Consider the following 18,445-nt stretch of genomic DNA (forward strand, 5'->3'; position numbering starts at 1 on the left):
ATATGGAACTAAGACTCATGACTGGTTGAACCTAACTCTTCAAACCTCTTCCTCAACAAAAAATTTCTGAAAATAACCATGTAATTAAAAGTCATTCTGCCCACCAATGGATTTATCCTTCATTCCCTCCTCATTGTGAGGTGAACAGCATTGATAAAGCAGAGGCAAGGAGGCATACAATCAAGTGCTACAACAAGAGGTCAGAGCTTCCACAGCATGGCAACTTCTCTACAGATGCCTACATTGTGGTAATTGAAGTAGCAAAGCCCAGCAAAGGTCAAAGCTGAGTGTGCCAAGTGGCCTCCCTTGACAGCCTTCTGCAGTGTGTCTCCATGAATGTAATCAATAACCACTTGTCCAAGGCCCCAGTGAGTGTGGAGAGTGAGGGCGGCAGCCAGAGAGTAGTACACCAAAGAACAGGGATTCAAGTACCCAACTGAAAGCAGGCCCAAGAACAAAACACTGACACCGCTCTTACTGGTCCAGTGGAGAGATGTAGCCTTGAAACCAGAATGGTGGCTGGGTGACAGGTGAATGTGCTGGGTACCACACAATCCCGGGGTAGGCTGGTCCTAGAGAAATGCTGGCACATAGCAGTTCTGACCACCCAGCTTCGGAGTAACAGAGCTCGAGCTCCTTGACCACCGCAGAGAATGCCCAGCTTTAAAAGAACTGCCATGTTACCTTTTTTTCAATTTTACCAATCTTTTATAAGAACAAAATTAAGTGGCACATGCTGCTTCATTTCAAAATGAGAAAAGTGACATACTTGTCATGGTTCACTCTTTTTTGTATAGAACTTGAAGTCATTACCAGAGAAACAAGGAAAGAGCATAGAATAAGTGAGATATATTTGGAAAAGGAAGAATCCAACTATCTCTATTTGTTAATGATATCCTATATTTAGAAGACCCTAAAGATGACCAGAAATCTTTGAGAACCAAGACTTTCAACAAAGCAGACGATATAAAACCAGCAGGTTTTGACCAATAGCAAACATACTGGGAAATGGGCCAGAACCCTCAAACTGTAGAACCCCCTAAACAAACAAACAACCAAGCAATCTACCTCTGGATAAACCTAACCATGGGCTTATGCTAACTACAAAACACAGGAGATATAAACTGAAAAAAGCATTAGATGTATAGACTCCCCATATTCATAGATCAGAAATTAGTTTGCAGTCATAGTAATATCTCCTGAGTTACTGTAGCCACCATCAAAATTTCAATGACATTCTACACCGAACTAGAACAAATTCACATGAAAACACAAATGACTTCAAATAGCCAAACCAATCATTACCAGAAGAGAAATGATGGAGACTTTACCATACCTGAGTCTGTATTACTGCAAAGCACACTATGACACAAAAGCAGACATGTAGATAGACAAAATAAGAAATAAATCCACACTGCTTCAGCCATATGATTTATGAGAAACTGGATGCCAAAAGCATGTTGAGAAAAAGATCCCCAAACAAATGATGTGCAGAAAACTAGACAAGCACATGTAGAAGGATGAAGCAAGATCCAAATAAACCCTTCCCCTTCCCACGCTGTTTATGGACAGTATTTTATCACAGCAACACAGATCTAGCCCAGGCTAAACCAAAATAGATGGCATCTTTACTGTGTGCTGACTTCCCAATTCTGAGTTTTCTATTCTATTACATTAGTTTTATGCATATCTCTGACAGAGCCACTGTATTTCATGATTTTCATCCTTCTTTTTTTTCAATTGACTTAGCTATTTTTGAACTTTTATATTTTTGTATAAACTTTGAAAAAGTTCCCTTTTGGTGGGGGAGGTTGCAGGGTTGGAGGGGGACATGAAGGCGTGGGGAGGTGAGTGGGATTGGTATGCCAGATGTAAAATGCAAAAAGAATAAAAGTTAAAAAAATATTTAATTTAAAAAAAAATCACTGAGCTTGACACTCATAGATTGGCATGTAGCTCAATTTTCATCAGATAGGCTTGAACTAGTAACTGGTAGAAAAAGATGTAGAGACCCATAGCCAAGCAGTAAATAGAGCTTGGGGAATCCTCCAGAAGATGGGGAGGAAGGATTTTAGAAGCCAGAGGGGTCAAGGACACCACAAGAAAAACCACAGAATCAACTAACTTGGGTCCACAGGGGCTCACAGAGACTGCTGCCAACTAGGGAGCCTGCATGGGCAAGACCTAGGCCCTCCACACAGTTGTGTACTTTGATCTTCATGTGAGACTCCTAAGAGTGGGAGTAGGAACTTTCTCTGTTGCCTGCCATTAGGATCATTTTCCCCTACTGGGTTGCCTTGTCTTGTCTTGTCTTGTCTTGTCTTGTCTTGTCTTGTCTTGTCTTGTCTTGTCTTGTCTTGTCTTGTCTTGTCTTGTCTGATTATTTATTTACCATTTTTAAAAAATTGGGTATTTCTTATTTACATTTCAAATGTTATTCCCTTTCCCAGTTTCCTGTTCATCAGCCTTAATAAGAGGAGGTGTCTAGTCTTACTCTGACTTGATATGTTGAGCCCTGGGAGTCTGACCCTTCTCTGTAGAGAAAGGGAGGGGAAGTGGATTGGGTTGGGGAGAGGGGAGTAGGAGAGGAGCTAGAATGAGAGGAGGGAGAGGGAACTGTGTTTGGGTTGTAAAATAAATCAATTTTATTTAAAAAGACTATTTAGCTTGCGATTTTAGAGTTTGCATATACTTTTTTCTTACAAATATTAAATATTAAGTCTTAATATTCAGGTATGTTTAAGCACACTATGCATTTGACTTTCTATTGACTTTCTATTTTCTTTACTAGAGTTTTACAGTTTTCTTCATAATATTTGTGTATATTTTTGAGAAATCCAAGATATTTTAGAGTTTTATTGCTCTGCTAAATGGTATCTTATTTTCAGTAGATTTTTAAAAAACAGTTATTGCCAGAGTGAGGAACACCATCGGTTTCTAGTCAAGTCTATTGCATTATTTTGCTATATTCGTTATCTTAGATAATCTCATCTGCTGTCTGTTAACAGGTTTCTATTTCTGGGTGGATGATCATGCTATTTGCAGATAATATTTTTCTTTCTTCCCAGGTTCTCACTCGTTATTCCAAGCAACAGAATTTCACTTTGTTTCGTAACAGATGAATAGTATTCATAGGCGTATGTGTGTGTCTCCTCCACATTTTTATATCTCACAACAGAGCGTCTTTAAAACGTAACCTAGCAGGCTACACAAAGTAACATTTCCAAGTGAATTCTGTGAAATCCTAAGTAGGTGCTCTGCCGCAGAGGCACAAGGGTCTCACATGGATTCTGAGCCACAGTTGGCACATTGTATGACAGTGTGCATCTTGCCAAGAGTCCCTGGAGGCTTTGGATCCTCACCTTTGACAGTTCAAGGCACCCTGCTCTGTAATGCTTCCCTCATCCCTCTCATCTCCGTTCTTCCAAGGAGGCAATATTAAGAGGAGGAAAAAAAAAACTTTCAATAATTAGAGAGCTATATAGGTTCAGTCTATCTTCTTGGAGTTATTAAATTATTGTAAAATTATATTAAAGTCAGTTTGTAAATCAAAGTTAACCTCATTGGCCTTCGTATTCCTCTCTGCTCTTCCCAACATGTCCCTATTTAATTGGGTTCTATCACAGTCCTTTAGTCACATACCATCAGAGTAGTCTTAGATCCTGACACTGGAAAGTCATAACTTTCCACAGCTTAAAGCTCTTACATCAGAGAAAAGAGAAACCCAGTTCACTAGTTCATAAGCTCCGAAGGTCTAGGAGGTAGATGGGAGAAGATTGGATCAAAGTCTTCTCCTAGTTTTCTAGGATGGTTTCTCTGGTAAGAGCTGAGTCACAATCACAGTGGGCCCTGGATGGTCAGTGAGCTGGAATGAGCTGTTGTCCCACTGTGCAGGAAGAAGGCAGGGCCCAACAACAACATCTCACTTCCTTTCTGTCCTTAAGTTGAGCTCAGAGTCTCTTTGTGGTATACATCACTGTTTTTTACCAGCTGTGAGGATGAGAGGAACACAATTAAAGGTATTACTAATCACCAGGCCCCTGTGGAGAAGGGTTAAGCACTGGTAGATTTGGACAGAACAGCAGCAAATCTGTCACCAATTTAGTTACAAAAAGTAGCACTACCTTCTAGGGCTATATTTGGACTTTTTTTTTTTTTTTTTTTTTTTGTCTTAGCTTTAAATATCCTTACTGAAGGTGAACATCCCAGGGGTAACTATGAAGTGGCCTTTCTTTGAGTTTCTGAATTGTTTCAGTTCTAATAATAATTGAATTTGGCAAGTTTTGTGTTCTTTCTGGAAGGATGAACCAAGAATGGATTAGAAAATATCCTGTGCCTTGACAGAAGGGAAGTGATTATGTTATTACATCTATACAGTAATTTCCTGAGTTTCACAGAATTAATGTATAATTACTTAATTATAATTAATCGTGTGATGCAATAAAATACTTGTGAACATTATGGTACCTTAATTGGGTCGGTATTGCTCAAAAAGTTGAAGTGTGCAGTGATTCTTTTCATGACCACCAATTCTCCACCCCAGAATCCCACACAGACTGCAGCTGGCTAGCGCTCCGAGCAGTGAGGTGTAGTGGGTTTTTTCTTCCATGTTCTTACCAATTCACCCACTCCATGAAAAATGAGGACCCAAGTTTGATCCTCAGAGCCCTCATAAGAATTTCGGGTGTGGTAGCACATGTTTGACATTCCAGCCAATGGCTCACTGGCCAGGAGAGCCTAATTGATAAGCTTCAGGCAAAAGAGAGGCCTTTCTTTTTTTTTTTTTTTCTTTTCTTTGGAGCTGGGGACCGACCCCAGGGCCTTGCACTTGCTAGGCAAGTGCTCTACCACTGAGCTAAATCCCCAACCCCAAGAGAGGCCTTTCTTAAAGAAGCTGAAGTCCTTTAGACTAATCCCTGAAGTTCTGCCAGCCTCCACACATATGTGTGTACATGGACTTGCACACACATGTACCTCCCATGAGCATGTGCACACAAATAGACATCAAAAGTAAAAGAAAAGCAAACCAAACGGCTTTCCAGAACGGAAAAGGTGTCAGCAGAATGTCCAGGTAAAACTCCGAAATTTGAGGGGTAAATAAGCATGTCCAAGTCTGGGCATATACCTGGATTAAAATTCTTTTCGTGTAGCTTCCCAAACAATTTTCTTTTTTGTTCACTACCTGGACCATGTAGGACCATGCAGAGAGTTTCACCTGAAAGTTTATATATGTTTCCTAAGAGAATTAAAAGTATGATAGGGCAGGGAAAAAAATCTACTTTTTTCTAAGTCCATGGTTGAGTTGTCTACATTAGCAAGAGAAAAACATATGTGTTTATTAAGTGAGTTTTACGGATCTGGGGATCTTCATTGCTATAGAAAAATACCGGAAACTATGTGATTTATAAGAAAGTAAGTTTATTTTGAATCTAGGCATGGATTTGGGGCATGCGTGAGACCTGAAGAGACTGGAGCAGAAGAATCATAATTTTGAGGTGAATGAAGACTGCAAAGTGGGACCTGCCCCCTCCCAAAATCAAAGCAACAACAAAACAAATCTAACAAACATCCCCCCAAACCCCACATAAAACAAATTTGCCGTGGCCCAGGGTTCTGATGACCGGGAAGTTCAACTACACGGTGCTTGCTTGGGAAGGCCTCACACTAGAGGCTTTGATTTATTTGAGTTAATTTTTACCCAGCCACTTTTTGCTGAAGTTGTTTATCACTTTAGTAGAGGAACTTTTTGCTTAAATATACTATCATATCACATTGATAATCCTTTTCCGATCTGGCTTTTTTGTTGTCTGAAGTCTGCATTCTAGTTGTTTTGTGGGATTGTTTCAAGTTTCTCTCCAAGAATGTTAGCCAAAAGTTGTATTTTTACTTATGTTTTATGGGCCTTGGATTCCTATTCTTTCCAGGACTTTTATAGGGGCATCTAATGAAATGATCATGGTTTTGTTTTCAGTTTGTTTATATAATGGATCCCTGACAGATGACCACCAACTTGATCATGGGGCTAGTTGTTTTATAAAGGTTCCACACGGGTCTCACTGGACTCAACATTAGGTGTTGGTAGAAACGTGTTCAGTTCTGAAGATTCTTGGGAGCAGATGTTTATCATTTCCACTGTCCTCACCCATGGCTCTGTCCTCTCTCCTCAATGCCTGTCTGTCCAGGAGAGCCTTCCTTCTGTTTCATTCTTTGAGCTTCTTCCCAGCCATCCTTTCTCTCTACTTTTAAGGATCTGAGTGGATAATCCAGGAGACTGTCCCTAGATAGAGTCTTAACTCAGTCATACCTGCAGAGTTCCTTATGCCTGTCAGAGAAGCTGTTCACAGGTTTCACAGTTAGGATGTGAACATTTGGGAGGCAGGTGGATGTACATATTCAGTTTACCACAGGGATGAGACTCAGCATTGGATGCCTGTGTTACCAGCTTACAACAGTGTCATCTATGGACATCTCACTTCTACCTACAGCTTGTAAGCCCAGGGGCCCCCAACTGGGCTTTTTGGCACAGGACTGTGTCTGAGGTGGGGGTTGGGAGCAGGTCCTACTATGATTAACCTGTAATTCTCCAGGGATTCAGGAAAGAATCTCAGAATTAAACATCAGGAAGACTCTCCTGGAGAGCCAGGCACTGAGGACAGAGGACAAGAGCCTGTTTGTGGGCGAGGAAGAAGGAAAAGAGAAACAGATGCAGGGTTTGTAGTGATGGGTCAGGGGTTAAAGGCACTGGCTGCTCTTCCAAAGAATTCACATTTAATCTTTGGCACACCCCTTAGTAAATGTTGTCTTACAGAGAGGAACATGGTCAGTACCCTGAGCACTTACGAGTATCATTTAAAGAGGCTATGCCTGCTGTCAGGGTAGGGGAGCACAGTGCCTTCTTCATCCATAGAGTACTATGTTAGACCATCTTAGGGCCCCAGTGAAAAGTCCTTCGTGGATTGATAGGTACTTCTCTGCAGTGAGCCGCTTGCATGGTCTGGTGAGATTCCTTTGAACTGTCCAGGCCACACAACACAAATGGGGCACTTGTGAGCTTACCTTCACCCCACCCGTATTAGGTGATTTTTAAAGGACAAAGAAAAGGAGCCCAGGTTCCTGGTTCCTTCCCATGAATGCTCTTAGCTTCGGATCCAAATTTATGAGCTCTTCTGGGCAATCTTCATGCTTAGTTTGTAGTAGGGCAGGCCCGGCTGAGGGGCTGAGCTCCATCTTAATGACATTCAGGAAAAGCAGGTTTCTAAGGCAACCCAGTGTCATCACTATTAGAAACCAGGTAAGTACCAATTTTCAGGTGGCAACTGAATGCTAGCACCAGGAGTCTGAGCATGGCGGTTATGAGTCGGAGGCTTCTGTGCACTGTATAGGAAGATCTGCCTCAAATGGCAATGTAAAACACATCACTTAAAACGCTGCTTTGTCCACTTCACTAGGACAGCCTTTCCGTTTGTCTTAAGGCCCCTCAGCGCTTGTTGATTCTTCCTGTGCACTCTCCCCAACCTCTCTATCTGTGGGGTGGGGTTCGTGTGTGTGCATGCATGCATGCAGGTGCACATGTACATTTTTATATGTGTGTGGAGGCCAGAGATCAATATCTAATGTTTTCTTCAATTGTTCCACGCCTTCCTTTTTAGGAAGGGTCTCTCACTGAACCTGGAGCTCTCCAACTTGTTTGAACTTGCTATCTAGCAAGCCCCAGGGGTCCTCCTGTCTCTGCTTCCCAGGGCTGAGACCACAGGTGCATGCTGCCACCCAATCTTTATTATTATTATTATTATTATTATTATTATTATTATTATTATTATTATTATTATTAAATTTAAGTTCTTTTGCCTGCATGACAAACACTTTACCAACTGAACCATCTTCCTAGCTCCAAGTCTTCCTGCTTTTGATGTAATGTGTATTAATCATGTTAGAAATTATGACTGATAAAATGTTAAAGTTATGCATTCATTTATTCCAGCATAAAAACAAATTTGTCATGCATTAATACAATTAATATTTCAATGAGTATTTTCCAAAATATCAAAAAAAGTCACATTATTTTACATTGTTTTTGGTTACTTTTGTGCTTAGTACTTAGTCCAGGGCTTTTCATATTGGCGCTGTCTTCAGCTGCCAGTACAGTCATGCTCTTGAAATGGCTGCCCTCATATTACTTTAAATGCTCTGTGCAAATACCATGAAGACTTCAAGGCCCCATAAAATGATGACTGTGGAGTCGTGGCCTTCATCCTCTGATACTCATCTCATTCCTTCTCTGCATACCTAGTCTACCCAGATACAAGGTATTTGCTTCCTCACGGAGAGCTTCAGAAATAGCCTTCTCATGGAAACCTACAGGAGGTAAATTAAAACAAACCCAACTTCACTTCTGACAATAAAACCCCAAGCTACAGTTAGGCACACTATGGGTAAATTTATACTACGCTAAAATAATTGTTATTTTTGTAAATTTTTATTTCTAATTTTGTTTGTTCATTATATGTATTACACAGCATTTTGATTCTTGTCTTTCCCTACTCCCTTTATCTTCTTTTTATCTCTAGCAAATCTTCTCTTCCCTCTCTCAGGTTCATGGTTTTGGTCGTGTTTTGTGAACCATTTTGCTTTACCTACAGTCTTTTAGTACACTCTGGGCTCCTAGGAGGTAGGTATTTTAATGTTAGAAACTGACATTAAATTCACATTAATTCTCAGAAACTAATGAACAGACAATATCACTCAGATCTGGTAAGTAATGCGACTGAGGATCCAGCCTGAGTTTACTGACCAAGCGTAGTAGCTTTGCAAGTGAAGTTACTGTGTCTCTGTGGTGAGTCATTACTTTATTGCACAGAAAGGTACAAAGTTAGTTCACCATTAGATACCTCTACAGGAAGACACAGGCAAAGCTAAAGATGTTTTTTTCATGCTGAACGTGTCACCCCAAGGTCATGGGTCAGTCTCTTCATGGAATTATCATCCAGGTTCAGAGCAGTGACAGTCACAAAGGATTGTTTGCTGGATTTTATATTTCTTCTTAAGTAGTTCTCTGTGAATTTCCTTCACAGCCCTTGAGAGCAACGTGCCATCACCAGATGCATTAATGCCTTCCTAGGCGTTGTCTGACCTGACCTGTGTGGAATAGAATTGTGTGAAAGGCAGCTTTGCTCTGGCTTCCCTTGGATTTCGTGAGACTCACTGCCTGCACCTTTCCCTCCCTCTGATGACAATTCTCTGGCTGTTTATTTTGTAGGCTATCGTTCTTATCCCTTTACCTGGATCATTTTCCTTAGTGAAGACATCCACTCTGTGGCCTTCTACATCTGCTGCAAAGCCCACTGGTTGTCACAAGGATTCTGAAGATAGGCTGCCTGGTTAGAATATGAGCTCTGCTTATTAGCTTTATGATCTTAGGTGTATTTCTTAGGTCTTCGGTGACTTCTGGTTTGGCCTCAACAAAATGAAAATAGAAATAGTTTCTATGCCGCATTGCTGTTTTGCCTGGAAAATGTTAAGGACATTGCAAATGAATTTTAAATAAAAAATAGTGTGCATTTATCTGATACCATGTAATCATCAGTGGCAACAGATATTGAAGGACTTCTCCTTGGACTGTGGCTCTCAGTAAAACTCCAAAGCATATCTATACCTGAGCTAGTTTATAGGGTGTCCGCCGAATTGTTATCAAATAGTTTCCAAGACCCAGACTTCTCAGTGGGTCTGCTCTCTAAGGAGGGACTGCATGGTCCCGAGGACTTTGAGGCCAGGATGACATAATTGCTAGAATTTTCAAGGCATTTAATGTGAATAATAGCAGCTGGCGCAAGAGAGTGGATATGTTTGACGGGGCCAACCCACATGGGCCTTCAGCAGATGTGGGCTTTGTGTCTGCAGCTTGACACACTTTCTGATCAGTTCTGGCAGGAGGAAGAGCAAGTGACCTTTGCCTAAATTCTTGTCACACTAAGTCTGAAGAAAATGATGACACGCTTAATAACTCAGTTCATTTACTCTGGAAGCACAAATGTGTGCAATTAGCTCCCAATTATTCAACGTGCTGCTTCTCTTCCTTTTTCCCTCCTACTGTCTGATTTTTGATAGCTGTATGCCATGTAGCCAAAATCAAACACATCTGTCTGTGTTAGTCACCTTGTCTGATGCTGTGCAAAAGGCTCAAGAAAAATAGGTTAAATGGAGGAATTATTTGCTCTGACTCATGGATTTACAAGTTTGTTTCCAGTCTTCAGCTATGTTGATTCTGAGCACAGGATGAGGCAAAACATCATGGTGCTGGGACCTGTGGCTCAGGCTACCAACCTCACGGATGATAGGGAGCAGATGTAAAATAAAAGTGACTGGATCAAGGATAGCCTTCAAAGGCACTGTTAGCGAACTGCATCCTCCAAGAAAGCTGTAGTTCCTGAAGTATATAGTGCATAGTAGATAGTGTTTCTAGCTGGAGACCAAGCATTAAACAGAGCCTATGGGAAACACTTCATATTTAAGCCAAAACACTTTATCACTACACTCAGAAAGTGGAACTGAAACATCCCCACTTGGGTCTTCCTGCTTGTTAAATTTCTCGATATGTGGATTGTATCCTAGTTATTCTATACTTTTGGGCTAATATCCACTAATCAGTAAGTACATAGCATGTATGCCCTTTTGAGTCTGGGTTACCTCACTCAGGATGATATTTTCTAGCTCCATCCATTTGCTGCAAAATTCAGGATATCCTCCTTTTTAATAGCTGAATAGTATTCCATTGTGGAAATCAACCACATTTTCTATATCCATTCTTTTGCTTAGGGACATCTGGGTTATTTCTAGATTCTGGCTAACAAAAATAAGGCTGTAATGAACATAGTGGAGCATATGTCCTTGTGGTATGTGAAACGTCTTTTGGGTATATGCCCAGGAGTGGTATATCTGGGTCTTCAGGTAGAGGAACTGCCAGATTGATTACCAAAATAGTTGTACTAGTTTGCAATCCCACTAGCAATGGAGGAGTGTTTCTCTTTCTCTTCATCCTCACCAGCATGTGCTGTTACCTGAGTTTTTGATCTTAACCATTCTGACTGGGCTAAGGTGAAATCTCAGGGTTGTTTTGATTTGCATTCCCCTGATGACTAAGGCCATTGAACATTTCTTTGGGTGCTTCTTGGCTATTCAATATTCCTCAGTTAAGAATTCTTTGTTTAGCTCTGTACCCCATTTTTGATGGTTTTTTTTGGGGGAGTCTAATTTCTCAAGTTCTTTGTATATATTGGATATCTGAGATTGGGTATAGAATTGGTAAAGATCTTTTCTTGATCTATGGATTGCCGTTTTGTCTTATTGACAGTGTCATTTGCCTTACAGAAGCTTTTCAGTTTCATAAGATCCCATTTATCAATTGTTGAGTCACTGGTGTTCTGTTCAGGAAAGTTCCCCTGTGTTCCCTTGTGTTTGAGGCTTTCCCACTTTCTCTTCTTTTAGATTCAATGTATGTGGTTTTATGTTGAAGTCCTTGATTCATTTTGACTTCAGCTTTGTGTGAGGTGATAAAAATGGATCTATTTTCATTCTCCTCCATCCAGACTGCCAGTTAGACCAGCACCATTTATTGAAGATGCTTTCTTTTTTCCACTGTATGGTTTTGGCTTCTTTGTCAAAGATCAAGTGTTAATAGGTGTGTGGGTTTATTTCTGGGTCCTTGATTCTATTCCATTGATAGGCCTGTCTGTCTTTGTATTAATACCATGTAGTTCTTACCAATATTGCTCTATAGTACAACTTGAGGTTAGAGGTGGTGATTATCCCAGAAGATCTTTTATAGCTGAGAATTGTTTTGGCGATCCTGGATTTTTTTGGTTTTCCATATGAAGTTGATAATTGCTCTTTCCATGTCTGTGAAGAATTGTGTTGGAATTTTGATGGGGATTGCATTGAAGCTGTAGGTTGCTTTTGGTAAGATGTCATTTCCACCATGTTAATCCTACCAATCCATAAACATAGGAGATCTTTCCATCTTCTGAGATCTTCAATTTCTTTCTTCCTCTGAAGAAAGATCTTTTCTTGAAGATCTTTTTCTTGAAGTTCTGATCTTTTACTTGCTTGGTAAGAGTTATACCAAAATATTTTATATTATTTGTGGCTATTTTGAAGGGTGTTGTTTCATTAATTTCTTTTTTAAGGTGTTTATTATGTATTCAACAGAAGGCTATTGATTTGTTTGAGTTAATTTTATATCTCACCACTTTGATGAGGTTGTTTATCTGCTGTAGGATTTCTCTGGTGGTGGTCGCTTATGTATACCATATCATCTGCATATAGTGATACTTTGAATTTTTCTTTTCCAATTTGCATCCCCTTGATCTCCTTTTGTTGTCTAATTGCTCTACCTAGAACTTTAAGCACTATATTGCATGGATAGGGAAAGAGTGGGCAGCCTTGTCTTGTACTTGGTTTTAGTGCGATTGCTTCTTTTTTCTCTTCATTTAATTTAATGTTGGCTGTTGGTTTGTTCCATTTTGCTTTTATTATGTTTAGGCATGTGTCATTTTTGATCTCTCCAAGACTTTTAATATGATAATACTTTTAATACTTTTGCTATTATTTTGTCAAAGGCTTCTTCAGCATATAATGAAATTATCATGTGACTTTCCCCCTTGAGTTTGTTTATATTGTTTATTATGTTGATATATTTTTGTATATTGAACCATCCTTGTATTCCAGGGATGAGGCCTACTTGATCTTGGGGAATTATGGTTTTGATGTGTTCCTGGACTCTGTTTGCAAGAATTCTATTGAATATTTTTGCATTGATATTCATAAATGAAATTGGCCTGAAGTTCTCTTTTTTGTTGGATCTGTGTATGGTTTAGGTATCAGTAACTGTAGCTTTATAGAATGAATTAGGTAGTATTCCTTCTCTTTCTATTTGATAGAATAGTTTGAGGAGTTTTGATATTAGCTTTTCTTTGAAGGTCTGGTAGAAGGTGTTTACATTTCCTTCACAGCATTTATGACCTATAATCATATTTGTTGATTATTTTTATTTGTCACTACATTTCCTATACAATGTTTTAGTTCTATGATATAATTATAATTTAAGTCTTAAAAATCTTTACTGCTCTATCTCAGTATCTGGACACAGTAGTTTTGACTTCTACCCAAGTCCTAACGCACCTCTGGCTGATTGTTATATGACTCATTAAAATTTGTTTTCTTTGTCTCTTGTCCCAAATTCTCTCCTAAGATGACTTGTGATCCTATTTTTAAATTTTCACTTGTTTTTATTTATGTGGTGGTTTCAATAAGAACTGATCCCATAGGCTCATATACCAGGGAGTGGCATTATTTGAAAGGCTTAGAAAGATTAAGAGGTATGGCCTCGGTGGAGGAAGCATAACACTGGGAGTGGGCTTTGAGGTTTCAAAAGTTCATGCCAGGCTTAGGTTCTCTCTCCCTGCTACCTTTGGATCAAGATATAGAACTCTAATCAATTTCTCCAGCACCATATCTGCCTGTGTGCCATCACGCTTCCTTCTATGAGGGTAATGGACTAAACCTCTGAAACTATAACCTCTAGTTAAATGCTTTCTTTTTATAAAAGTTGTCTTTTTACAACAATGGAAGGACAACTAAGACAATGTCATGAATATGCTTGTCAGAATGTAGAAACACATTTTACATAGCCTAGGGAGAACCAAAAGGGCATTAGATCTCTAGAATGAGAGTTACAGGTGGTTCTGAGCCACCCTGTGGGTGCTGGGTCTGAACATTGGTCCTCTTCAAGAATAAATGCTCTTAACTGCTGAGCCATCTCTCCAACACCATGATCCAGTTTTGAATTACGATTTGGCTATTATGACTCAAATGAAAGACCACTTCATCCAGGAAGCCTTCCTAGCTTTTCAGGACAGAGTCATGAATCCTCCTGTATTTTCAGAGTGCCTAGTACTCAATTCTTAGAAATCGTCATCCATATGATTCATTCTGAGTCCCAGGCAGAATAGCACAAGTGACTCATTCCACTTGGTTGTAGTCCAATAGGGGAAGCAAATGGATACTTTGTGAACATGGGGTGCCGGTTCTAGATATTAAAGAGAAGGCATCAAATGTACTTTCCAATCCTGTGTGAATTTGCATTGTTCCTAAAGATATCTTTGGTAGCTATGTTCCTTGAACACTGGTCCACAGTATCGTATCAATCCTTACATACTGTTGGGAATCCATCACCGGCTGTTTGCACAAGTGAAAGATCCACTCCCTCAGTCTTAAAGATATAGGTTTACCAATACCCAAAGAGTACACATGGACAGACCCATGGCTCCAGCTGCATATGTATCAGAGGATGGCCTTGTTGGGCACCAATGGGAGGAAAAGCCCTTGGTCATGCCAAGACTGGATCCCCCCCAGTGTAGGGGAATGTCAGGGCGGAGAGGTGGGAAGGGGGTGGATGGGAAGTGGGAACACCCTCATAGCAGAAGGGGGTGGGAATGGGATAGGGGCTTATGGACGGGAAACTGAGAAAGGTAATAACATTTGAAATGTAAATAAAAAATATCCAATAAAAAAGAAAAAAGCAAATAAACAAAAAAACCACACCAAAACAAAAGATAGAGGCTTATTTTGGGTAACGTTTATTGTCTTTTGATAACATGTTTTTACTTTATTGTCTCAGGCCCCCAGGATCCCAATGATAGAATAAAATGTTGAATTATTTTTAACCAGTTGCTTTTAAAATTATTACTAAGCTGAAAGTCTTTGAGACATTTGGGATCAGTGCATCTTTTCTATCTGTTCCCTTGATGTCAGTGTTGTATGAACCTCAAACAAGAATCTATTGGCCATGTGTCCAGAATCTAAACCCAGTAATTACAAGGCCAAGGGCCCCTGAGCTTGATGGAACTCAGACTATTGATAAAGAGGAAATGGAAGTTCTTAGAGTCAAGGTGAAAGGTATCTAACTTGTACTGAACACCTTGGATTGACAAACCACTTGGGAATGGAAAATATTGCTGTAATTCTACCCCATATTCAGAACTTCCTCTGAGAATTGCATCTAAATTACATATAAAAAGTGGAGAGAGAAAAGAAACTCATAGTCAAGGAAGTTTGTGTTTAAGTGCATCTTATCAGGCACACTGTAAATCCTGACTGGGGCAGTTCAAAGTGCCATTTAATGAGCATCAGTTTCCCTGGAGAGAGGAATATTTTTCATCAAGCTCACTACTCCTTCAGGGCTTGAAGTGGATTTGGTTTTATGAACAGTTATGACTTTTTCATAAGGTATGCTTTGCTTTTACCCAGGATGGCATAAATCACAAACGAAGGCATAATTACCTTTTCCAGGAACAAACCCCTTTCCTGACAGCTCCAAGTCCCACTGAAACCAGGTAAGTTCTTGTGCATAGCTTATGCAATTGATTATTTTCTCTATCCATGATAAATACCAACAATCCCTTTCATGGGAGGTAAAAAAGAAGAAAAACACAGAAGGAGTAACTAGAGGGCCCAGTGACTTTTAGTAGACTCTCTAAGACTATCTCTAATACCCACCTATTCATTGCTGCTTTGGGGAGGAATGGAGAAGGTGGCTCATCTTTTTCATTAGCCAGCCATCTCTTTAGAAGCAGCCTTGTCTATAGAACTTTGGTCAAAATGGTCAGAGTCCTTGTCCTAGTTCATTCCTCCTTGCAGCTTCTCCATAATTTATCTCACCCACTAAAACTCATTTATCCATCTTTATCCATTGTCATTGCAGTGCTGGACTCCTCTTAACTTGCTAGAAATGTTGAATGCTGGAGTGGCCTGCCTGACACCCACCTGAAGGCTTCTGGGTTGGAGCACTTTGGGTAACACTTTCCTCTAGGATAAGGATGCAGGTAACCGGAGATCTCATTTCTTAGGCCTGACGTTAGCTTACAGGAGAGACAACACATTCTTTGGCATGGGATATGAGCAGGCCACATAAATTGAATAATATTTGGGGAATAAGAGTCTGGCAACAAGAACCAAAGGTAGGGAATGAATTAGCAGCTGATTAGAGCAATTTAGTCCTCTATTGGCCTCAATTGAGAAGGCATTTTGCCAAGACTATTAAGTTGAGACACTGAATGAGAAATGTACAGTGACCCTATTGTGAGGCAAGCCCTACACCAGATGCTTTAGGCACCCAAAGTAAATTAGGAATAAAGTAATTCTTGTTCCAGGTGCTTCTCATGAAACCTATACTTTTATACTTTGGCATTTTCCACAGCTGCTCATATTATATATTTATTCATGAAGGTTGGATCTGAGATTCCAGATCATGTGTACACACATTAATCCTTCTAACACTCTTGGCATGGTGAGCAGCATTTGGATTAACTTCCATCATTTGCTTTCCCTGAGCACTGCCTCTATCGCAGCCCATGGAGAAGAGCTATATACTCTTCAGATATACATGCTATCCTTTGTTTGTTTGTTTTTGTTTGAGACAAGGTCTTGGTGTGAAACTCCCTGGAGTGTCTGGAACCCAGGTTGACCTTAAACTCATAATCCTTTTGCCTAAACTTCCCAAGTGCTAGGATTACAGGCATACACTGTCACATCCCAATACAAGATTAGTTATTTTCATGTTAGCCTCTATCTGACAAATACCTGGACTTTATATTCAAATGTTTGTTAAATGAACAAATCTTCTAGGTAGGACACTTATGGGACCTGTATGAGTAAAAGCAAAACTCACAGAACTGTAGAAGCAACCACAATGCAAGAAGGAGTTAAGCAGGTTGGTTCCAGGATCCTTGGCAGCACATTGTCAATTAAAAACTAATCTTTTGATGAGCATTCTGAGCTATGGCCCTATGTAATGTGTCTACAGAGCATATGACCAGGAGTGGTATAGCTGTGTCCTCAGGTAGTACTATGTCCAATGTCTGAGAAAACACCAGATTGATTTCCAGAGTGGTTGTAGCGGCTTGCAATTCCACCAACAATGGAGGAGTGTTCCTCTTTTTCCATATCCTCACCAGCATCTGTTGTCTCTTGAGTTTTTGATCTTAGCCAATACCCAAAAGATGCTCCAATGTATAACAAGGACATGTGCTCCACTATGTTCATAGCAGTCTTATTTATAATAGGCAGAAGCTGGAAACAACCCAGATGTTCTTTGGCAGAGGAATGGATACAGAAAATGTCGTACATCTACACAATGGAATATTACTCAGCTATCAAAAACAATGACTTCATGAAATTCACAGGCAAATGGATGGAACTAGAAAATATCATCCTGAGTGAGGTAACCCAATCAGAAAAGAGCACACATTATATGTACTCAACTGGTAAGTGGATATTAGCCCCAAAGCTCTGAATACCCAAGATACAATTCACAGACCACATGAAGCTCAAGAAGAAAAAAGATCAAAGTGTGGAGCAGAGACTGAAGGAAAGGCCATCCAGAGACTGCCCCACCTAGGAATCTATCCCATATACAGTCACTAAACCCAGACACTACTGCAGATGCCAAGAAGTATATGCTGACAGGAGTCTGATATAGCTGTCTCCTGAAAGGCTCTACCAGAGCCTGATAAATACAGAGGCAGATGCTCACAGCCAGCCATTGGAATGAGAACGGGGTCCCCAATGGAAGAGTTAGAGAAAGGACTGAAGGAGCTGAAGGGGTTTGCAATCTCACAAGAAGAACTATATCAACCAACCAGACCCTTCTAGAACTCCCAAGGACTAAACCACCAACCAAAGAGTACACATGGGGTGACCCATGACTCCAGACACACATGTAGCAGAAGATGGCTTTGTTGGATATCAATGGGAGGAGAGGCCCTTGGTCCTGTGAAGGCTCAATGCCCCACTGTAGGGGAATGCAAGGGCATGGAAGCAGGAGGGAGTGAATGGGTGGGCAGGGGAGCACCCTCATAGAAGCAGGGGGAGAGGGGATGGGATAGGGAGTTTCTGGAGGGGAATCCAGGAAAGGGAATAACATTTGAAATGTAAATAATGAAAGTATCCAATAAAAGAAGAAAAAACAAAACAACTATAACAAAAAAAATGAAGTGTCTACAGAGGTCTTGATTGGCTCTTTGGATTGGGCATCTATCTGGTCATGAGTGGATCAGCTATTTCCGGAAGAGTAGTAATAGTATGTATCTATATAGGGATGTTCCCTAATGGCAGTGTAGGCATAAAATATTTTTTCTACACTCTGTAAAGTTTACCCTTGTGTTATAAAAATGCTGATTTCTCTGCCCTCATATCTTGTTTCAATCCAGAACTTCCTGACTCAAATTTGTGTAAACAGTTCTTATCATTTATTCTCTGCCTTGTCAATAAATGCTGATCACCCAGTGGCTGAGCAGAATAGAGAATATGGCAGGATGTCCACTAACCAGAGGAAGGAGAGACAGAGAAAGGGCAATGCAGATCAGTGGGGAGGATGGAGGATTTGGAGCCATGA

General features: G+C 40.2%; 1 pseudogene; it reads right to left on the reverse strand.

The window, feature by feature from the left end:
• Positions 1-200: 200 nt before the first annotated feature.
• Positions 201-679, reverse strand: LOC116895725 (annotated as a pseudogene).
• Between the last annotated feature and the right edge of the window lie 17,766 nt (positions 680-18,445).

Source organism: Rattus rattus, chromosome 3 (genome assembly GCF_011064425.1).
Source record: "Rattus rattus isolate New Zealand chromosome 3, Rrattus_CSIRO_v1, whole genome shotgun sequence".
In the NCBI taxonomy this organism is placed as follows: domain Eukaryota; kingdom Metazoa; phylum Chordata; class Mammalia; order Rodentia; family Muridae; genus Rattus; species Rattus rattus.